Raw genomic sequence first — 24,757 nt, 5'->3', positions numbered from 1 at the left:
GTAGTTTTTTTATGTTGCTAGGATTATGCCCTTATGCGTACTCACTCAACAACCTCTCTCTCTGAAGAAGCTGATGGTGCAGATGAAATCCCACTGCAAGGTCCTGTGGATGGTAATGGGTCTAGCATGAGGGTCAAGGGCCTGTGACTCCTACCTCCTCTTCATCTGCACTCTCTTCATTTGAGACTCAATGGGAAACTGCTTTTCCAATATCAATCTAGAAGATCAAACAAGGGAGGAGAAAATGACAAGGAATTAAAGAAAATGGTTCAATGAGCTTCTTCAGTCTCCCTCAATCCTTCAGCAAAGTTCTCCTGCCACACAGAAATGGCCCCAGTGCTTCATTCACAATGTTCTACTTCCTGCTCCATTTCCTGGTGGTCTTTGTGGCAGTTATGCTGGTTGGATTAGGTGACAGTCATCATTTCTCTGAGAGGGAAGGAAAAGGTGGGCCAGGACAAACATTTGTTGAAGTCCTACTAGGTGCCATCTACTCTGTACAGGATTTCCAATTTACCCCACAGAACAGTTCTGTGAGGAAGGCATTGTGAGTTCCTTTTACAGATGACCAAGAACAGGCTGACAGAGGCTAAGAAAGGATTCCAGTGTCATACATCAAGTAAGGGACAGGAATGAAGTTACAGCTTTTGCCATCATCACAATGTCCATGCATTCTCAATAGAGGAGATATTGTCCCCAAGGGGCTGAAAATTGATTCTGGAGGGTGGGGAGATGGTAGACGTTACAATGGTTTGTGGCACTACAATGAACCACACAGCACACAAACAGTTAACACTATATCTGTGCTATTAAAATTTCATGTTCCAGGCAGGAAGGAGCTAATGAGGAAAAAAAATGAATGTCTAAAAAGCCTCCTTTGGATCATAAATAATGAAAGAAAGTTAAGAAACATTGCATGTACTCGGGGACTTCTGTGGATGATGAGCCACCAAGGCTTAGGGACTAGTCACTTTACAATCCCTCATGGATGCTCACTCAACAACCTCTCTTGGTGATGATGAGGATAATGATGAAATCCTGCCCCTAGGGCCAAGAGACCTGTGTATGGGAACCATGTGAACTGACTGTCTTTTAAGATGGCAGACAGGGGCTCAGTCAGACAACAGGTATTTCTTCTGGGAGAGATGATATTAATGTTTTTAAAATTGTAATCATATCATACTCTAAGTTGTATATCCTTTAACCTTCACCTTCATCCAAGTAACCTATTGTGAAATCCACAGTTTAGGTCAGGTTATAGGAAGTTAGGAGAGGTTAAGTAAATCAGGGGAACTATGTTGTTAATGCCTGCTCGGTAATAGAACCTGGAGTTTCATTAAAGCTTTGTGCCCTGAGGCTGCCAGGAATCTGAGTGCTCCAATCTCCCTGGCACTCATGTTCCAGTCTGCACCACAGATACCAAGATGTTGGAGTTTCTATTGTGATGCATTTGTTCAATAAAATATCCCAGCATTTAACATAGGTATACATGAATCCATACCAATATAAACAAAAGTTTGAATTAATAAAGAAATAGGTGAGAGAAGGAAAATTGTCTTTTTCAAATAATTCTAAGTGAAATATGTAGCTATCTGCTCTCCCTGAGGTCAAGCTTAATTTTGTACCCCACTTGCTGAGGGTAGGGCTGATTTTGTGACTTTCTCCTAAAGAACAGAGTAGGGAATGAAAAATGGTTATTAGAAACTTGACAGACACCACTTTCACCAAGTGATGAAACATTATCACCAGTGACTTCATGTGGGCATTATGTAAACCCAGATGTGATGTGACAAGAAGGGCACTTCAACTCTGTGGCATTCTTTCTCAAAACCTTTCACACTAGTCTAATCACAAGAAAAACTAAGTCTGTACTTCTCAAGACAATCAGTCATGAAAATCATCTGGCAGTTCCTCACATGGATAGAGTTATCATATGACCCAGCAATTCCATTCCTAGGTACACACCCAAGATCAACACATTTATCTACATAAAAACTTGTACACAAATGTACATAGCAACCTTATTTGCAATAGCCCAAAACTGGAAGCAACCCAAATGTCCACTAATTGATTAATGTGTTTAAAATGTGATATGTTACGATTATTCTTTGCCAATAAAAGGAATGAAGTATGGATATGCCATAATATAGATGAACCTTCAAAACATATGTGAAGTGAAAGTAGATATATGCAAAAGACCAAATATTATATAATTGCATTTACATGAAATTTCTGGAGTAAAGAAATCCACAGAGACACCAAGCATATCTGTGGTTTGAGGCTTGGGGTGGGAGCAAGGATTAATTGCATTCAAGCATGATGAGACTTTTTGGAGTGATGTAAATGTCTAAAACTTAGTTATGGGATGGTTGAACAATGCTATACATTTAATAAAATTCATCAAATTATGCCCTTTAAATGCGTAAATTATATTGTCTGTAGGTTTAGCTGCAAGAAAGCTGTTAAAAAATATGATATTGATCTGGTCTTCTGACATTGATTTGACGTACCTGCTTCATATAAACGTGAATGTATACAACTGTTGCTATATCCCAATCTGCTAACTCTTTCCTGTGTTCCTCCAAGCAATGACTGTCCCCTTTCCCCTCATGCTACCTTGGGTTTTGCTTGTGTGCAAAATTTGATAACTTCTGATCACTTCCACATCCTCCAATTATGGTAGTGGCTTGAGAGTTGATCCATGACAAAGTCCAGTGCCTGCCTTGTGTGACTAGATGTCAACATTACTAGTTTCTTCATTCCTCTGCAGCCACATGACTCCACTTGGGAAGCCTAAACGGAACTACCTTTATGGGTGTCAGTATGGCAATACCTAGCAAAGGGTTACATAGGTGTACACCTTTTGCACCAACAATTCTCTTTTAGAAGTTTATCTTAGGGACATAGTGGAAGATGTTGATGGGGATCCAGTGTTAAGGCCTGTCATCCTGATAATTCCCTTCCTTCACTGCAGAGCCTGAATTTAGAGACCAAATGAAACCTAAGGCCATAAAGGGGCAGAAGGAAGAGAGAAACGTAGTTGTCAGCACACACGAACTCTCTCTTATACAATAATCATGTTCTGTTATCACAATACCAGAATTCTCCTAGGAGGAACACATTCTGCTCACCAGTACAAACAGCTATGGGAACTGTGCCCTTTTGTAGTGCACAGACTTTGAAAAGATTTCATCCACAGAATGTGAGTAATAGGAACTATCAGAATACTCTGAATAACATAGAGTTGTAAAACTGATAATATCACATCCATAGGATGGAATTCTAGAAGGTAGCAAAAACAAATTATAATAAAAATAATCATGAAAAAATGATTTCTTGCAGACAAGATTAATGATTCACATTATTTTTAATGTGTGGAAAAACAGGCATTTTCATACTGTGATATAAGGAATATAAATTAGTAATAGTATTTTGAAGAATATTATAGTTCAAAGGATTTTGAAATGACATTTTCAGGAACTTATAAATAAATGCTCACAAAGACATTTGCATCTATATGAGCACAGTGTTAAGTATACTATTGTTTGTAATAGAAAAAAATAGTAAGGGAACTAAATTTTTGTAATTAGGATACCAATTAAATAAATTTTAGGGCATCCACATGATGAGATGATACCCAGGCCACTAAAAAAATGACACTAAAATTTTGTTGTAGTTATTTCACATGTTATCATAAAAATATATTTACACAGAAAGGTAATCACAATAACAGTAAAAGTGGTTTACAAAAATCATAAATGGTCTGATCCCATTTTTGCTTATATAGGCTTCTAGCTATTTAACCACAAGTCTCAACGCATAAACATTAAAATGATCTTTTAGTTCCTCTCACATACCTCTTTCTCTTTAACATACTAAAAACCTGTACTTCCTGCTTAGAGGCCTTCAGTATCTTTTTTTGCCTGTGTATGCCACCTTTTACGCCCAGACTTCCAGAAAGTTCTATCTTGTAAGTTTGGACCACAGTCCCTCCCTTTCACCTTCCAGCTTACACTAGTTCAGGCTGCAGTTCAGGCTGCAGTTCAGGCTTCTGTTACAAGGTGGCACCAATGCACCTCCACTATCAAACTTTTTTGCAAAGAAGTGTATACAAAAACCAAAAAATACAATACCTTCCTAAAAACCTAGCTTATTAACCTTTATGGAACCATTCGAATGATTCAAATTCTGCCTGAAAAAAACTTAAAAGTGCAAGAGGACTGTAAAACAACAACAACAACAACAACAACATACTCTGGGGCATCCATATGATGGAACACCAGGTAGCTCTATTGCCCCTTGATAGTCAGTCACTGGCTGAAAGGCATAACGTGGGGCAGGGCCAGCAGGAGGTGACTGACAGAGGAGAGGGGCAGCGGAGTGGGGTCTGGGCTGCTATGTTCACAGTATCCTGGAGACTAAGAGGGGTAAGCGAAGGTCTGAAAAGCCTGTACAGGTTGGGGTAATGAAGGATAACCACTCTGCTCTCTGGGAGGGACTCCTCTACACTATGAACACCCCAACCTAAACTTCACTGATGAGGTAAGAGATAAATCTATAAATGCGAGGTAGATTTGGGGTCAAGAGCAAATGGAAATGCTTTAATATACACATTTCCAATCAGAGGGGACACAATTTAACCCACTGTTTTATTGTGTTGTGCCCTGATGAAAAAGTAAGATTTTTCTTCTTCTTTTTTTTTAGATGGAGTATTGCTCTGTTGCCCAGGCTGGAGTGCAGTGGTGCAATCTTAGCTCACTGCAACCTCCGCCTCCCAGGTTCAAGCAATTCTCCTGCCTCAGCACCTGAGAAGCAGCTGGGATTACAGGCGTGCGTCACCATGCCTGGCTACTTTTTATATTTTCAGTAGAGACAGGGTTTTGCCATGTTGGCAGGCTGGTCTCAAACTCCTGACCTCAAGTGTTCCGCCCGCCTAGGCCTCCCAATGTGCTGGGATTACAGGCGTGAGCCACTGTGCCCAGCTTACCTGTAATATATTAATATACCAAACAGTCCAGGAGCCATTAGGCAAACTCCACACTTTGCTTACCTGGTGTTATCTATCACTGAGATCACGAGGTGATCCCTGTAACTGGGATTACAGGCGTGAGCCACTGTGCCCGGCCTGAAAAAGCAAGATTTTTCTCATCATTTGAGAGGCAGCAGTACACACTGGATAGATGAATTTACTCAGGAGCCACACAGCCTGTGTTCACATCTAAGCCTTGGCACTTGCTAACTCTGTCTTCACTGTACCTCAGTTTCCTTTTTTCTAAAGTCAGGCAACAATAGATCCTTCTCATAGGTTGTGGTGAGAATTAAATAAATAAGTACAGTTGACCTTTTGTATCTGTGGATTCTGCATACATGAATGCAACCAATCTTGGACTGAAAATATTCTGAAAAGAAAATAAAAACAATACAACAATAAAATACAAATTTTAAAATCAATTTATATAACAACATTTATATAGCACTTACATTGTATTAGGTATCATAAGTAATCTAGAGATGATTTAAAGTATATGGGAGGACGTGCATAGGTTATATAGAAATACCACCCCATTTTATATCAAGGACTTTATACATACAATGGAATATTGTATTATAAATATATATGTATATGTATGTACGTATATGTGTGTGATTATATATATACATACATGTATATATATTCATATATATACATGTATGTATATATACGTGTGTGTGATTATATATAATATATATTACATTGTATAATTATTATTTATGTATATATGTGTGTGTGTATATATATAATCACACACACACACAATGGAATATTATTTTGGCCTTTAAAAAGGAGACCCCTACTATTTGTGATAGCGTGAATGAACCTGGGGGACATTATGCTAAGTAAAATAAGCTAGACATAGAAAGAAGAATTATGCATGATTTCACTTACATGTAGAATCTAAAATAGTCAAGCTCATAGAAGCATAGAGCTGTCATTACCAGGAGTGGAGATGGGGGGAAGAGGGGAGATGTTGTTCAAAGGTATAAAATTGAAGCTATGAAGGGTAAATAAGCCTAGAGATCTAATATACAGCATGATGACTATAGTTAATAGTAATATAATGTACACTGTAAATTTGGTAAGAGAGTAGGTTTCAAGTGCGTTCACAAAAAAATGATAGCTATGTGAATAGATGGATATGTTAATGTGCTTCACTGTAGTAATCATTTCTATCACTTTCTCTTTCCTCTCTCTCTCCATATATATATATATATTTCATTTTATAAATACATATCTTTACTTTTTGAAATGTTATAATCGAGAAAACCACTGAGGTAATAATTTTAAGATTAAATTGTACATGGTTTGACAAAAACACGTACACATACACCTACTGTTTTTGGAATATGTACAAAACATATTGCTCATGGGAGAAGAAGCAGTTTGAAATAATTGCCTAGACATAGTAGGTGTGGGTGTACTTGTGTGTGTGTGTGTGTCTATGGCTAAAACACAACAACATTGTATGTGTTTGTGTATTTAGGGCTCAAACTCTATCACGCCAAACACACACTCCCAGGTACAGCTTTCTCTCCATCTCAGAAAAGGACTGGGCTTCCTATCTTGGGGCTTAGAGATCCCAGATAGTGATGAATACACAAGATTGCTGATAATGTGTGGAAAATTCCAGAAGCTCTGGCTGATAACCATCAAGTCTAGGTCCCTACTCCCTCCTACCACTCTTGCTGAGTCACCATCTGAGAATTCTAGAGCTGTAATTACGGGCAAAGGGGATCTATCAGCATTTTGGTTTTCCTTTCTTAAAAATTAAAGCTCCTAATTTTTTAGATGACCAAACAGATGTTATTCTTTAGAGTCATTCGTGAAACAGTTTGGAGAATGTGTTGCCAATTCTTTTTGGAAAATTCCTATGTATATTAAAAGGCTAAGCATAAGCTTCATTTTATGTCCACTCCATATATTTTGTTCACTGATCCGTCTCCTTTGCTCGCTCTGTCTCTCATCAGTGTTGGCTGACATGTCTTCGCTCTAGAGATGGCCCCTCCCAGACAGCAGGCCATTCAAGACCCCAAGACTCCACTCCTGTACAGACTTCCTAGACCGTTTCCCACTCCCTCTCTGTCATCTCATCTCCAGGACTCTTGATGCAGCAGCTCAGACCAGTATCGCTGAATCATGCTCTGAGCTCAGAGGAGGCTGTTGCATAGCAACAGAGGCTCAGAGACAAATACAGTCTCTGGAAGGAAGAGCACTCCCAGGTAATGCTGGCACCATTAAGAAAGTGGATAAAGATAACCATACCTTCAAAACATCCTCAAAAGCAACCCACCTTCTCTCCCTGCCAGAGACACCTCACACCATGGATGCAGCCTACATTTTCTAGCCCTGTGTGCCAAGTACTCTGTGCTCTGAGCAAACGGCACCATTGGCTGAGCCTTCCATTTTCCAATGACCCCAGGGTCTGTCTCATTAACAGGGTCTCCTTAATAGGGTTATATTTGCGGAGTTTGTTTTCTGCACACACAGGATAACAGTCCATCTTCAGGACCGCCCTATAAAAGGAGTGGTGTCAGTTCCTCTTTGAGATGAGGAAACTGTGTCTCCAAGATGGTGAGAACCAAATCTGCCTTTCCTTTGAAAAGGCAGCTTGCAGTAATTCAAGAGAGCACAGAACTGAGAATCAGCAGGCCTGTGTTCTACCTCCAGCTCATGAAAGCATGTAAAAGTGCTCTAACATCTCAGGCCAGCATCTCACTTAGCCAGAGTTGATGGTCCAGATCTTCATGTACCACTGTATGGTTCCTGCTTTAAGAGACACCTGTTGCCCACCTAGTTATCTCTCCTGCCCTCCTCTCAGCTGGAGCAGGCTGTTCTGTCTCTGTCAGTAGGGTCTTTAAGTTGCTCTGAGGATTCAATCTTCCCCCACCCTCACCCCACCACCCAGCCTTCTGACAACACTAATGCTGTCCTTACAGTGTCAGAAGTCAGTTTCCAAGGCACACAAACATGGCAGGGACATCCCCTCACAGGAAATTCAGGTGCCTCTTAGGAGGGGAAGTGTGCCACCCCCCTTATTATTAGACATCACATGCATGCCAGACTAACCTGACTTAGGGCCATGGTTTTCAATCCTCTCTTACATCAGGATCCCCTCCTCTCAGGGCTTCCCTAACAGCTGACACCTCCCTAGCATTCTTCCCCATTCCTACTTCCCAGAAAGCACACACCAATGCCATCAGAGCCATAAACGGAGCACAAATCTTAGTCCACAGAAAATAATTCAGGGAGTGAAGGAAGTAGAGGCAGCCCCAGGAACCCACACTGGGGCTTCCATCTCCAGCTGATGGCATCTTGTGAAGAATAGAGCATCATCAGTCACTTGCCATCTCATCATCTCATTCATGACATTTGGGGTCAGGGATAATAATCAGCATCCTATTTCCAGATAATAAGCTATTTTGTGTCCTCTCATTTTATCAGCATGTTAACATCATAGAAGCATGCCATATTTTCATGTTGGGCTCTTGAAACAGGAGACACCACAGAGGAACAAGAGCTGTGAATCTCTAAGTTAACAATTATCTGAGAGAGCTCTTTCAATGGGCAGGTCTAAGGAAATGAGCGATCAGAGTGGCAGTAAAGGCAAAAGCTGGTCATACCTGGAACAGATGGAATGAAGGGGAAATGAGTTTTCACATAACACTTTAGGTGTCAAATGGAATATCTACTTTCTGAGGCCCATATTACTATGGCTTAATCACTTGAATGGACTTTGATATAGAAGTCTTATTTCCAACAACAAGTGAGTTTCTGCTAAAGGTTTAGAAAAGATCTCCAAGCTAATTCTGACATGCATGCAAGTGAAGGAGTCCTACCTGAGGGGTCAGGTTAGGAGCCACATTAGTTTTCTGATCCAGAGAGGAAAGGCAACTAATATTGATAGAACACATTGTTTAGAGGGTCCAGCTCCATGTTCTTCACTTTAGTGATTGAATTTAATCCTCATGACAACCCTACTAGTGAGGTATAATTATGCTCTCTTCATGGATGTATATGACTACAGCACACTTGCTCCTAAGCACAGAGCTGGATGGCAAAGAGTTTGCTCACCACACAAACTAATGGAGCCAGGGATAGAATCAAGCAGCCTGGGCAATGGTACAAAAATGGTCAGGATTCATAATATCTAAACAGCCCCAAAATCACCTTATTAATCTCAGAAACACTATTTTCAGAGGGGAAAAAGGTGCAAAAGGGCACTTACTCTACAATACCACAAATATTTATAGCCAAAAATGTACAATTACATATTTTGCATAATTCTCTCCAAGTCTATAAGGAAGGCATCATTATTTCCAGTTTACAGATGACCAACTAAGACTCACTGATGGAAAATCAATTTTGCAGAGGCATCTAGTAATGATCAGGAGTAGGGATGTAACTCTCACTCTCCTCAAAGGACAACACATTGTCTCCTTTTATAGTGGATGACCGTCTAAGACTTAAACACTTGTAGTTTTTTTTTTTATTTTTATTTATTTTGTGTATATTTTTTGAGACGGAGTCTCATTCTGTTGCCCAGGCTGGAGTGCAGTGGCGCAATCTCGGCTCACTGCAAGCTCTGCCTCCCAGGTTCACGCCATTCTCCTGCCTCAGCCTTCCGAGTAACTGGGACTACAGGCGCCCGCCACCACACCTGGCTAATTTTAGTATTTTTAGTAGAGACGGGGTTTCACTGTGTTAGCCAGGATGGTCTCGATCTCCTGACCTTGTGATCCGCCCGCCTCAGCCTCCCAAAGTGCTGGGATTACAGGCATGAGCCACCGCGCCCAGCCAAACACTTGCAGTTTTTTATGTTGCCAGGATTATGCCCTTGTGGGTACTCACTCAACAACCTCTCTCTCTTTGAAAGAGCTGATCGTGCAGATGAAATCCCTGTGCAAGGTCCTATAGGTGGTAATGGGTCTGGTATAAGGGTCAAAGGCTTATGACTCCTGCCTCCTCTTCATCTGCACTCTCTCTTCATTTGAGGCTCAATAGAAACTGCTTTTCCAAATCAACGTAGCAGATCAAATGAGGGGGCAGAAAATGATAGGGGATTGGTTTGACGATCTTCTCATCTCACTCCAATACCTCAGCAAACCATCCTGCAACACAGAAATGGCCCCAAAGGTCCATGTATAATGTAAGTGTGAGCACATGCTCCATCTTCCTGCTCTCCTTCCAGGTGGTCTCTGTGGCAGTTATGCTGCTTGGTTTAGATAACAGTCATCACTTCTCTGGGAGGGAGGAAAAAGGTGGGCCTGGATGACCATTCATTGAAGTTCTACTAGGTGCCATCCACTCTGTATGGGATTTCTCATTTACCCCACAGAAAATTTGTCTAAGAAAGGCATTGTGAGTCCCCTTTTACAGATGAGCAAGGGCAAAGTAGAATGGCAAAGGATTGATTACCACAGAAACTGAGAGAGCCAGAGATAGTAGCTGGCAACCTGGGCACCTTAAGTGCTGGTGGCAGATCTTTAGCAAATGTATCTGGACACATACTGTTAAGGAAGTTAATGTCTGTCCTCCCTGTGTTTACCCTCCTTGCATTTCCAGCAAGGAACCAGGCTTGGTGTTCCTTCCCCTTGCCTTAGGGGAGGTTTATGACAGGGTTGGGAGCCAAAGATGTCTGAATCCAGTTTCTTCCATTCTTTAGGAAACTTAAACTTAAGGGAAAGATTGGACTGCTTGTTATCTGGTAGGAAAGGGAAGGCCTCTGAGGACATAGAGAAAGGAGAGGAAGAGAGATTTATCCCAAATAGGGATGAGGCCAGAGATCTACTTGTCCCTCCAGGAGTAAGGATCTGAGCACTGCTCCATATCAACCCTTGGGTTTGATCAGTATATGGTCCATTGAAATTGGGCATCCAGCCATGAGACCTATTTTTCTCTTTGGATAAAAGGATGGATGGAACAGGGTCAGGGAGTCCTTAAGGCACCAAGCCAATTAGGCAAATGGTCAGCTCAGCACTGAGCAGGAGGGACACATGATTGATGATGGCAAGGACCTCTCAGGCTGTTAACCAGAGTATAAGTTTCCACAAGTGGGACTGCTTCCTCAAAAAGCATGAATATTAAACATTTGTCTAATTCACCTTAAAATCTCTTTGCTAATTTGTCACAATGAAATACAAGATATGAATACTCATTTTCCAAGATCTGTACAAATAATGGGTTTCACTATATTATTAATATTTGCTAATGTGATATACTTTTGTTGGAATGTTACATTATTTTTCATTTTCCATATTTTATTTTCCTATAAATGGCATATTTCATTTAAATTACCAAATGGAAACATAATGATCCAACTTTATGTCTTAAATATGTCCTGGAATAAGAATCTACAATGAACTCAAACAAATTTACAAGAAAAAACCAAACAACCCCATCAAAAAGTGGGCAAAGGATATGAACAGACACTTCTCAAAAGAAGACATTTATGCAGCCAAAAGACACATGAAAAAATGCTCATCATCACTGGCCATCAGAGAAATGCAAATCAAAACCACAATGAGATACCATCTCACACCAGTTAGAATGGCAATCATTAAAAAGTCAGGAAACAACAGCTGCTGGAGAGGATGTGGAGGAATAGGAACACTTTTACACTGTTGGTGGGACTGTAAACTAGTTCAACCATTGTGGAAGTCAGTGTGGCGATTCCTCAGGGATCTAGAACTAGAAATACCATTTGACCTAGCCATCCCATTACTGGGTATATACCCAAAGGACTATAAATCATGCTGCTATAAAGACACATGCACACGTATGTTTATTGCGGCACTATTCACACAATAGCAAAGACTTGGAGCCAACCCAAATGTCCAACAATGATAGACTGGATTAAGAAAATGTGGCACATATACACCATGGATTACTATGCAGCCATAAAAAATGATGAGTTCATGTCCTTTGTAGGGAAATGGATGAAGCTGGAAACCATCATTCTCAGCAAACTAGCGCAAGGACAAAAAACCAAACACCGCATGTTCTCACTCATAGGTGGGAATTGAACAATGAGAACACATGGACACAGGAAGGGGAACATCACACACCGGGGCCTGTTGTGGGCTGGGGGGAGGGGGGAGGGATAGCATTAGGAGATATACTTAATGTTAAATGACGAGTTAATGGGTGCAGCACACCAACATGACACATGTATACATATGTAACTAACCTGCACGTTGTGCATATGTACCCTAAAACTTAAAGTATAATAAAAAACAAAAGAAAAGAAAAGAAAACTCAATCAGTGAGTTGGTGTTTATGCTGTATCCTCATTAAATGGAAAATGCAGGGCCATGATAATTCCATACATGGCTTAGGGAGGACAAATTGGTACAACCTCTTTGCAGAGACATTTGGCAACATCTGTGAGAGAAGAAAGCAAGGCACCTGTCACCCACTGTACTCTTAGGTCTGGACAGCATATATGTAAGATGGCCAAGATAGCATGGCTAGTCATATTTAAAGGAATCTCAAATCACCTTATTAGATATAGCTAAGTAATACTATTTTCAGAGAATGAAAATTTTCAAAAGAGCACTTACTCTATGATGTCATTTATATATTTATAGCTAAAAGCATGTAGTTGTATATTTTGCATGATTCTCTCATAACTTTGTGGAGAAATCATCATTATTCCCATTTTGAAGTTGACTATATTAAACTTGCTGATGTAAAATCAATTTTGCAGACTCATCTACTAAGGAACAGAAATGGCATTCTAACTCTCACCCTCCCGAAAGGACACCCAGGTATCTTCTTTATAGATCTTAACCTTCTAGGACTTAAACACTTGTAATTTTACATGTTTTTAGTACTGTGCCCTTGTGGGTACTCACTCAACAACCTCTCCCTCTTTGAAGAAGCTGATAGTACAGATGAAATCCGGGTGCAGGGTCCTGTAGGTGCTAACAGATCTGGAATGAAGGTCAAGGGCTTGTGAGTCCTGCCTCCTCTTCATCTCCACTCACTCTTCATTTGGGGGCTCAATAGAAACTGCTTTTCCAATATCAATCTAGAAGATCAAACAAGGGGGCAGAAAATGACAGGGGATTAAAGGAAATGTTTTAATTATTTCCTTCCCTTTTCCCTGATCCCTCAGCAAAGCCCTCCTGCAACACAGGAATAGTTCCCAAAGCTTCATTCATAATGCAAATGTGAGTAGGTTTAACTTCTTACTGCTTGGTATGTTTCCAGGTAGACTCTATGGCAATTGTGCTGTTTGGCTTAGGTAACAGTCATCACTTCTCTAGGAGGGAGGTGAAAAGTGGGTCAGTATAAGCATTTGTTGATGTCCTACTAGGTGACATATATGCTGTACAGGATTTCTTATTTACACCATAGACTAGTTATGTAAGGAAGACGTAGTAAGTCTCCTTTTACAGATAACTAAGGGCAAGCTGACAGAGGGTAAGAAAGGATTTCAGCATCACACATCAAGTAAGGGGCAGGAATGTGGTCCAGCCTTTGCTGTCATCACAGTATTTCATGCATTGTCAACAGAGGCGACATTATGCCCAAGGGGCTGAAAATTGGCTCTTGATGGTAAGGAGGATGGTAGACATTACAATGGTTTGTGGTCCTGCAAAGTACCACAGTACATAAACAGTTACCACTTTACGTGTGGTATTAAAATTTTACATTCTTGGCAGAAAGGATGTGTGAGGAAGAACATGTCTAAAAGTCCTCCAAAACAGGGACAAGAATGAAAGAAGGGGAGAGAAACACTGCCTATGCCCAGTGACTTCTTATGTAGATGACTGGCCACCAGGGCTTTGGAACTGATCACTTTACTCTCCTCCCCAGATGCTCACTCAACAACACCTCTTGGTGATGATGATGATGATGGTGGTGATGGTGATGGTTGAAATGAAATCCTCTCTCTGGGCACAGGAGACTTTGATATGGGGACCATATGAATTGACTGGCTCTTAAGGTGACAGACAGGCAGGGGCTCAGTCAGAACGACACATGTTTCTTCTGGAACAGATTACCTGGAGGGTAGAAAATTAATGTTGACAAAACTAGCATAAGCAAGAAATGCTCTAATTTGCATCTCTTTTCATTTTAACACTTATTCAAGTAGCCTATTATTTAATGTATAATTTAGATTAAATTATGGGAATTTAGGAACAGTTACATAAATCAGACAAATTGCTTTGTAATGCCTGCTCAGTAATAGAAACTGAAATTTCATTAAGGCATTGTGTCCTGAAGCCACCAGGAATTTGAATGCTCTAATCTCTCTCAGTGCTCACATGCAATACTGCCCAGGGTATTGCTTAATTTATTTATATAATGAACTATAATACTTTAAAACTGTAATACTAAATTATATGATATATAATATCAAATTATTAAATATTTAACTAAATATAATTAATTTTAATATATTAAATATATTACATTAAAATTACATTATAAAATTGTAATATTAAATTAGATTATAGTATTAAATTATATGAGTCTAATTATCATGACATAGGAAACATTCCCAGTAATCAGTACGGAGAAATGGCCTAGTGATGCTGTCGTAAGTAGAATCTAAGTATGCACCCAATGATTTTTGTTTCTTGTTATTTACTCCTTTGTATAATCTGTCTCATTGTGTGTGAGCTAGAGTTAGTGACTTGCTTCTAATTGGTATCCACAATGGTATAGTTTGAATGTGTCTTCCAAAGTTCATTTGTTGGAAACCTGATTCCCAATATAAATTGGTACAACCTCTTTGTGTTGGAAGGTGGGACCTTTAAGATGTCTAGGGTCATGGTGATTCTGCACCCATAAACAGATTAATGCCATTATTATGGGAGTAGGTTCTTCATAAAAGGACAAGTTTGTTCCCCCTCTTGCTGTCTCTCCTCCTCTCTTTGCCCTTCTGCCACGAGATGATAAAACAAGAAGCCCTCACCAGATGCCAGCCCCTCGATCTTGGACTTCCCAACCTCCAGAACTGTGAGCCAATAATTTCTGTTCATTACAAATTATACAGTCTGTGACATTGTTCTAGCAGCACAAAAATGGATTAGGAAAATGTGTACCGAAGAAGTGGGGTTTTGAAACAACAAATAACTGAAAATGTGAAAGTGGCTTTGGAACTGGGTAATAGGGCCTGGAAGAGTTTGGAGGAACCAGCTAGCAAAAGCCTACATTGCCATGAATAGAGCATTAAGGGCAATTCTGGTGAGGGCTCAGAAGAAGAGTATGGCTGTAAGAAAAGTCTGAATCTTCTTAGAGATTACCTAAGTGATTGTGATCAGAACGTTGATAGAAATATGGACAGTAAAGGCCATTCTCACCAGGTCTTGGATGAAAATTAGGAATATATTATTGGAAACTGGCATAGAGGCAATTCTTGTTATAAATTAGCAAAGAACTTGACTGAATTGTTTTGATGCCCAAGGGCTTTATGGAAGACAGAATTTAAGAGTGATGAACTAAAGTATCTGGCAGAAGAAATTTCTAAGCAAAGTATTGGAGGAACCGTGTGACATCTGTAACTGCATACAGTAAGATGTAAGAAAAGAGAAATGATTTAAAGACAGAATTTGTAATTTATAATTAAAAAGGAATCAGAGGGCCGGGCGTGGTGGCTCATGCCTGTAATCCCAGCACTTTGGGAGGCCAAGGCGGGTGGATCACCTGAGGTCAGAAGTTCAAGACCAGCCTGGTCAACACGGTGAAACCCCATCTTTACTAAATATACAAAAATTAGCCAGGCATGGTGGTGGGCGCCTGTAATCCCAGCTACTTGGGAGGCTGAGGCAGGAGAATTGCTTGAACATAGGAGGTGGAGGTTGCAGTGAGCTGAGATCGCGCCATGGCGCTCCAGTCTGGGCAACAAGAACGAAACTTCGTCTCAAAAAAAAAAAAAGGGAATCACAACATAAATATTTGGAAAATTCACATTCATGTCATATAAAGAATGAAAAAGCATGCAAGGGTGCAGCCAAGCAACTCTCCGATAATGGGATTAGCATGGAAAGAAGGAAGCCGGGTGCTGTTCAGCAGGACAATGCATTGCAGAAAGACTCTGAAGGCATTTCAGAGATATTCAAAGTTGCCCCTTTCCTACAAGTCCAGAGATCTAGGAGGGCAGAATGATTTCAAGGGACAGGCCTGGGGTGTCCCTCATGGGCTCACTGCTCAGAGCTGTCTTGGGACTGTGATCCCTGCATTCTAGTACAGTGCTGCCTGGCAGCCCCAGCTGTATCTCAAGTGGACCTAACTGCTCCTATGAAGGGTGCAAATTGTAAGCATTGCTGGTTCCCACATGGTGCTAATTCTGTAAGTGAGCAGAATGCAAGAGCTGTGGGGGCACTGCTTCCTTCACCTAGATTTTAAAGGATGTATCAGACATCCCTGTGACCCAGGCAGAAACCTGCTGCAGGGGCAGAGGCACTATAGAGTTCTCATTAGGGTAATGCCTAGTTGAGTCACAGGCATAGGGTTGCCACTGAGACCATGAACCTGTAAACCTATCAGTGTGCAGCTCCAGCCTGGAAGAGCTGCAGGCAGGAGACTCCAACCCATGAGAGCTGCTGCAAGGGCCATGCCCAGCAAAGCCATAGGGGTGGGGCTTCCTGAGGCCTTGGGGGCTTAACCCATACCCCATTGTGCTCAGAAGGTGGGACATGGGGTCAAGAAAGATTATTCTCCAGCTTTGAGATTTAATGTTGTTTGCCCTGTTCAGTTTTGCACTTACTTGGGACCCGTTACTCCTCTTTTCTTGCCTATTTTTCCCTTTTGGAATTAGAATATCTATCCTATGCCTGTCTCACTGTTGCATTTTGGAAGTAGGTAACTTGTTTTGATTTTATAGGCTCACAGCTTGAGGGAATTTGCCTCAGAATAAATCATGCCTGAGTCTCATCCATATTTGATTTGGATGAGACTTTGGACTTTTGAGCTGGTGCCAGAACAAGTAAAGACATTGGGGCTACTGGGATGGAGTCAGAATATTTTGCATGTGAGAAGGAGATGAATTTTATGAGCCGGGGGCAGAATGCTGCAGTATGAATGTGTCCACTAAAGTTTATGTGTTGAAAACTTGATTCCCAATGTGTAAGTGTTGGTCTATCCAAGTACTTCTTCCCCAAATTTCTTTGTCACCAATTTTCCAATCATGTTTTTTTCCAAGTTCCTGATCATGCAGCCAAACTATTGTCCACAGTCCATGAATCAGTATATATAGAAATGGCAGGTCCAGCCATTTGTCCAAGCAAAGTGATCAACCAGGTACACTGCTCAAAGTTCTGCCCACCGGGAGAGTTTCCATTCACCATTGTTCTTCAGGGACATCCCGGAAAGGGGATGTAGTGTTAGTTGTCCACTTTTGAGTAGTGCTTGCATATCATGCAGAATCATCTGTAAACCAAACTTCTCTTTCTCTGTCAACTGATCATAGGGAACTTAGATTGTAGGTGCAGGCTGGGAGAAAGAAAGGAATGTAGCAAAAATGAGGACCATGGGCATTTGAGCTGCTTCCTCATGTAACTTACTTATGCCTTCAGTACCTGCTTGAGCTCGATTTCATATATACTACTTACCTTTGATGATGGAGTGAGTGCTGCTGTACATACCCAACTTTATGGCTATGTGGGTCAGATAACACACAGGTCATGGTGGGCAGCTCACGTCACATGAAAACTTGGTTGTTTCCAGTCTCTACTAAGGCCCATTAGCAGGCCAAGAGCTGTTTCTCAAAAGAAGAGTAGTTATCTAGGAAAGATGGCAGGGCCTGTGTTGCCATTCACCTATGGGGGCCTGCCAAAGGTTCCCAACAGCATCCCTATCTGTCACTGACAACTCAAGCACCATTGGATCTGCTTGATCATATGGCCCAAGTGGCATAGCAGCTTGCACAGCAGCCTGGACCTGTTGCAGAGCCTTCTCTTGTTCTAGGCCCTACTCAACACTAGTAGCTTTTTGTGTTACTCAGTAAATGCGTCAGAGTTACACACCCAGATGAAGAGTATGTTGCCTCCAAAATCCAAAGAAGCCCACCAGATGGTGTACCTCTTTTTTGGTTGTAGTAGAGGCCAGGTGCAAGTATTTATCCTTCACCTTAGAAGGGATATCTCAAATGCTCCACACCTCTGAGCTGCTAGAAACTTGACTGAGGTTGAATATGCCACCTTTTACCTCTGAGGAGAAGAGAAAACTAACAGCCATATAGTATTCTATTATATTCTTTAAACTAGTAGGCTAAAACAAAAACTGATAAAAATAATTACTTATAAGGGAACAGAGTAGCAGCCCAGGATGGAAGCTGATCATATATATTCTCTTAAAAATATAATACCTATTTACTGGTCTGATGCACTGAAAATTTTAAGAAACAATGGCCAACCCAGTAGCAATGAAGAACTCTAGTACCCAGATTGAGTCCTCTAAAAATATTACCCACAAGGAAAAATGGCTGAATCCAAGTCTGTGGTAGAGCTGTACCAGATGAGTCTGGACTGAATGATCATACCAGCGAACATATCAAAAAGACTCAGAAGCCAACCTGATAGGACTTCCACAGACCAAATAAGAACAATTTAAGCATCAAAAACATTGGTGTCTACAGTGAGTTAAAACACATCACATACAGAAACATCTCTGAGTCGTGATGACACTCTAAAAGAAAAAACACAAACAAAACCAACTCACTGCTAATCTGTGGAGGATCCTACAGAAACAATACTTATTCTTAAAACTGGAAATACTGCAAAATGATTAAATATTTGTCCTTCCTTTACTGTGTGTGCCATACCTCAGTTAAGCCTACTAGTTGGCAGGGGCTTGGGTGGGGGTTGGGGGGTGCGGGGGGGGAGTTTCTCTTATAGAAAATGTCCAGCTAATAAATGCAGAAGAAATTGTAGTATCTAAACATCATCATTTTAGAATTTTTAATGAAATGCAGATCTTGGTAAAGATCAGAGATTGTAAAAAATAATGAGGTAAAAAGCAGACAGGAAATTACATAATAGATGGATCAGTCTAACAACACCTGAGCCCAGTGCTCAATCTTAATGTCAAGGTAGGAGTGACAATAAGACACAATGAGGCTCCTTGTATGCCTATGAATTGAATGCTTGTGTCCTCCCAAAACTCATTATGTGGAAACCCTAATCTTCAATGTGACAGTATTTAAAAATAGGACTTTTGGGAAATAATTAGGTCATCAAAGTGGAGCCCTCATTATGAGATTAGTGTCCTTATAAGAAGAGACACAGAGAGTTTACTTGCTCTCTGCATGCACACACCAAGGGAAGGCCATGTGAGGACATAACCAGGAAGAGGATCCTGACCAGGAACCCAACCATACTGGCACCCTGATTAGACTTCTAGCTTCCAGACTCATGAGAAATAAATGTTTGTTATTTAAGCCACCTAGTCTGTGGTAATTTGGTAAAGCAGCCTGAACTAAGACTTGGTGTAAGGATATAGGAAGTATGTAACACATCTGAGGTACTCTTGCCAAAAAATCCTGAACTGGATGAAGCCTCTAACTCTACTAATTTATAGAAAATAGGAGGGGCCAGAGCAATGTAAGTAACAGCACAATGGAGATACAATCAGCAAAATTGAGAATGTAAACTCCACAAACCAAAGTTCCAGTATAATAAGCAAATACAAGTTGAGTATCATTAATCTGAAAATCCAAAATCCGAAATGCTCCAATGAGCATTTCCTTTGAGCATCATGTCAATGATCAAAAAGTTTCATATTTTGGAGGCTTTTGGATTTGCAGATTAGGGATACTCAATATGTAAGTTGAAAAGCAAAAACAAAGAGAGAAAAGAGATTTAAAATTCCAGAGAGTTAATGAGAAAGTAAAGTATAATTAAAACCATAATGAGATACCACCACACTTATACCAGAAAAAGAAAATTAAAAAGATGGAAAACACCAAGTGTTGGTAAGGATATGGAAGTTGTGTAATTCTCACAGCACTGGTGAAAATATAAATTCAACAACCACTTTGAAAAAGTGCTTGGCAATATTGACTGACCTGATCATACACACACCCTACAACTCAGAAATTTCATTCTTAGGTCTGGGGAAGGTACGCACCCAAAAGAAAGAAAAATAAATGTTTATCCAAAGATATGTACAAGACATTCATAATGCTGTTATTCATGTCAAAAACTAGAAAAAAATCCACATAGCAGATATGCTTATTGTGAAATATCCACTTGATGTAATAATATCCACCAATGATGATGAATGATCTACGACTATAGATAATAATAAATGTAAATCTCACATACGGTATGTTGATTGAAGGAAGGAAGTTAGAAAAGAGAACATGATGTATGATTCTAGGAATTTTTCTTCTAATTTCCCATTACAGTTTGGGCTACATAAAAAATTCAACACCCTATTTTTTCTTATTTGAAGGTACTTAGTGTTCCCGTATATTATCTGCAGGTTAACCTCAGAGAAGCACATATCCTCTGAGCCCTTGAAAAGTGAAGCACTACAGCTATGAACACGGCTAATGCTGCTGATATGGTTTGGCTGTGTCCCCGCTGATATGGTTTGGCTGTGTCCCCATCTAAATCTCAACTTGAATTGTATCTCCCGGAATTCCCACACGTTGTGGGAGGGACCAAGGGGGAGGTAATTGAATCATGGGGGCCAGTCTTTCCCATGCTATTCTTGTGCTAATGAGTCTCACGAGATCTGATGGGTTTATCAGGGGTTTCCGCTTTTGCTTTTTCCTCATTTTCTCTTGCTGCCACCAGGTGAGAAAGGCCTTTCGCCTCCTGCCATGATTCTGAGGGCTCCCTAGCCATGTGGAACTGTAAGTCCAATTAAACCCTTTTTTGTTCCCAGTTTCAAGTATGTCTTTATCAGCAGTGTAAAAATGAACTAATACAGTAAATTGGCACCAGTAGAGTGGGGTGTTGCTGAAAAGATCCCCAAAAATGTGGAAGTAACTTTGGAACTGGGTAATAGGCAGAGGGTGGAACAGTTTGGAAGGCTCAGAAGAAGACAGGAAAATGTGGGAAAGTCTGGAACCTCCTAGAGACTTGTTGAATGGCTTTGCCCATGCTGATAGCGATATGGACAATAAGATCCACGCTGAGGTGGTCTCAGATGGAGATGAGGAACTTTTTGGGAACTGGAGTAAAGGTGACTCTTGTTATGTTTTAGCAAAGAGACTGGCAACATTTTGCCCCTGCCCTAGAGATTTGTGGAAGTTGGAACTTGAGAAAGATGATTTAGGGTATCTGGCAGAAGAAATTTCTAAGCAGCAAAGCATTCAAGATGTGACTTGGGTTCTATTAAAGGTATTCAGTTTTATAAGGGAAGCAGAGCATAAAAGTTTGGAAAATTTGTGGCCTGACTATGTGATAGAAAAGAAAAACCCATTTTCTGGGGAGAAATTAAAGCTGGCTGCAGATATTTGCATAAGTAGCAAGGAGCCTAATGTTAATCCCCAAGACCATGGGGAAAACGTCTTTAGGCCATGTCAGAGACCTTCACAGCAGCCCCTCCCATCACAGACCTGGAGGCCCAGGAGGAAAAAATGGTTTCCTGGGCTGGGCCTAGGGTCCCCATGTTGTGTGTAGCCTGGGGACTTGGTGCCCTGTGTCCCGGCTGTGGCTGAAAGGAGCCAACATACAGCTCAGGCTGTGGCTTCAGAGGGTAGAAGCCCCAAACCTTGGCAGCTTCCACGAAGTGTTGAGCTTGCAGGTGTACCGAAGTCAAGAATTGAAGTTTGGGAACCTCCATTTAGATTTCAGAAGATGTATGGAAACTCCTGGATGCCCAGGCAAAAGTTTGCTACAGGGGCAGGGTGCTCATGGAGAACCTCTGCTAGGGCAGTGCAGAAGAAAAATGTGGGGTTGGAGCCCCCAGAGTCCCTACTGGGGCACTGCCTAGTGGAGCTGTGAGAAGACAGCCACTGTCTTCCAGACCCCAGAATGGTAGATCCACTGACAGTTTGCACCATATGGCCAGAAAAGTCACAGACACTCAACACCAGCCCATGAAAGCAGCCACGAGGGAGGCTGCACCCTGCAAAGCCACAGGGGCAGAGCTGTCCAAGATCATGGGAACCCACCTCTTGCATCAGTGTGACCTGGATGTGAGACCTGGAGTCAAAGGAGATCACTCTGGAGCCTTAAAATTTGACTGCCTTGCTGGATTTTTGGACTTGCATGGGCCCTGTAACCCCTTTGTTTTAGCCAATTTATCCCATTTGGAATGGCTGCATTTACCCAATACCTCTATCCCCATTCTATCTAGGAAGTAACTAGCTTGCTTTTGATTTTACAGGCTCATAGGTGGAAGGGACTTGCCTTGTCTCAGATGAGACTTTGGACTGTGGACTTTTGGGTTAATACTGAAATGAGTTAAGACTTTGAGGGACTCTTGGGAAGGCATGATTGGTTTTGAAATGTGAGGACATGAGATTTGGAGGGGCCAGGGGCAGAATGATATGGTTTGGCTGTGTCCCCATCGTCCCCATCGAAATCTCAACTTGAATTGTATCTCCCGGAATTCCCACATGTTGTGGGAGGGACCCAGGGGGAGGTAACTGAATCATGGGGGCCAGTCTTTCTCGTGCTATTCTCGTGATAGTTAATGAGATTCACGAGATCTGATGGGATTATCAGGGGTTTCCGCTTTTGCTTCTTCCTTATTTTCTCTTGCTGCCACCATGTAAGAAGAGCTTTTCACCTCCTACCATGATTCTGAGGCCTCCCCAGCCATGTGGAACTGTAAGTCCAATTAAACCTTTTTTTGTTCCTAGTTTTGGGTATGTCTTTATCAGGAGCATGAAAACAAACTAATACAGCTGTGTATAATGGACATGCAGATGGATATGGGACAGGAGACATACCTGGCCACAGTGCCAGACCTATCCCACTAACTCTAGGTGCCCTTGAGTAAGACACCACACTGCATCTATACTCACCTGGCAAAGAGGGACTGAGTAGCCCTGTCTCCAGCAAGATCTCAGGGACAGAGAGCAATGTGATTCCCATCTGGAAAACCACTCTGAGTTCCTAAAAGGAAAGAGAACTCATTCGTCTTGGGGGTCCAATGAATTATCTACATCAACAGCCAAGTTGTCTAGTACAAAGTAACTATGATGTTTATTAATGTTTTTATTTTAAAAATTATTACTTTTTCTTAAATACCATCTGGTACAATGTAGAATGACTACAGAAACATAGATAAAAGAGCTATGGTCTCAATGTTACACCAACCACCATGGGTTGACATAGTTCAACAAATGTCTGTCTCTTCTTCCTAAGTGTACTGGTTAGAGGAGTGTAGGCTCTGTATATAGACTAGAGACAAACCCTAGTTCTGCCATGTAAAAATCTTGTGACTTTGAATACTTTTATTTCACCATAAAATCACTCAAAGTCTTGTCAGTAAAACCAGGATTATATAGTACTTACAATAGAGGACAAAACATATTTTAAATGTACCACAGAACTTAAAATTAAAATTAAAATTAAAAAGTCCCTGTGTGCTGGTTTTTAAAAATATAAATGGCCAGGGATCACATTAACTTGAAAATTCTATCTAAGGCAGAGATACTGGGGAAAGAAAGCTTAATAGTCTTGCAATTGAATCCTATTTATCAACTCGGGTATTTTTAAAATTTTAATTTTAACTGGCATAATTGTATATACTATGGGGTACACTGTAATGTTTTGATATATGTTTACATTGTGGAAAGATTAAATCAAGCCAATTCAATAAATTCAATAAAGCTTAATAGTCTTACAAATGAGTCTTCTTTTTCCTTTTTCTTATTTATTTATGATCCAGATACTCATTCTTTATTATAAAAATGGCATATTTTCCTCAAATCTGTTGGAGTTCTCTACTTTTGTTTGTGGTATCTTTTGTTAAATAATAGTTTTTAACTTTGCTGTAATATTTACCTATCTTTGCCTTATATAGCTTTTGATTTTACTTATTTTTTAAGTTTTTGTTTGCTCTTTAACTTTGATTTTAGTTTCAGGAGTACATGTGAAGGTTTGTTATACAGGCAAATCGTGTGTCACAGGGGTTTGGTGTGGAGATTATTTTGCCACTCAGGTAATATGCATAGTACCCAGTAGGTAGTTTTCAATCCTTACTCTCCTCTCTCCCTCTACCCTCAGGTATGAATATCAGTCATCAACTAATGCATTTTTAAAATCACTTTTTTTCACTACAACCACTGTTGGTTGACTAATTACCTTAAGAATGCCTCAAAAGCACTTGGAAGGACTCATCTCAGAAAACAGCCCACCATTTCTCTGTACGGCCAAACAAACAGCTGAGGGGTCCTCCTTGACTGTGCCTTATCCCCACACACCCCACGCACACAGCCATTGCAGGTCCCCCGTGTCATACCTCCAAACACGACCTGTCCAGGTCTAACCCTTCCTCTGCACACAGCTGCAGTCCTGGTGCCATTCATCTGTGCCTCTTCCCTGAATTTCTGCAATATTCTTCTAACGGTTATCCCCACTCCTTATTTTGTCCCTCTCCAGTCCATTCTCCACACAGTGGCCAGAGACACTTTCTGATAACAAGAATCAGATCACGTCACTCCTGTACTCTAGCCTTCCACACTCAGAATAAAACCCAAACTCCTTAAAGGATCCAAACCATGTGGCTCTTGTCTGCCCTTTCAACCTCATCTCCCACCTGTCTGCACTTACGTGCCAGGCTTCAGCCACTTCAACTTGTCCT

General features: G+C 40.9%; 1 protein-coding gene across 30 annotated transcripts in view; it reads right to left on the bottom strand.

The window, feature by feature from the left end:
- The window catches only part of LOC100986445 (ras-related protein Rab-40A-like), a 221,663-nt gene that overhangs the window by 101,939 nt on the left and 94,967 nt on the right, over positions 1–24,757 (bottom strand). For 5 of the 30 annotated variants that reach the window (XR_010111272.1, XR_010111275.1, XR_010111267.1 and 2 more), the window contains 4 exons: positions 22,974–23,064; positions 13,877–14,046; positions 12,892–13,067; positions 46–217 (listed from right to left, as the gene is read on the bottom strand). The gene's annotated coding sequence lies outside the window, so the exon portion shown is untranslated. Of the gene's footprint in view, positions 1–45; positions 218–5,050; positions 5,400–12,891; positions 13,068–13,231; positions 13,514–13,866; positions 14,047–22,973; positions 23,065–24,757 lie in introns of those variants that run through there. The other 25 variants (XR_010111282.1, XR_010111271.1, XR_010111273.1 and 22 more) reach the window with 17 other exon arrangements.

This window comes from Pan paniscus, chromosome X (genome assembly GCF_029289425.2).
Source record: "Pan paniscus chromosome X, NHGRI_mPanPan1-v2.0_pri, whole genome shotgun sequence".
Lineage (NCBI taxonomy): Eukaryota > Metazoa > Chordata > Mammalia > Primates > Hominidae > Pan > Pan paniscus.
This window is presented reverse-complemented; position numbering and strand designations above follow the sequence as displayed.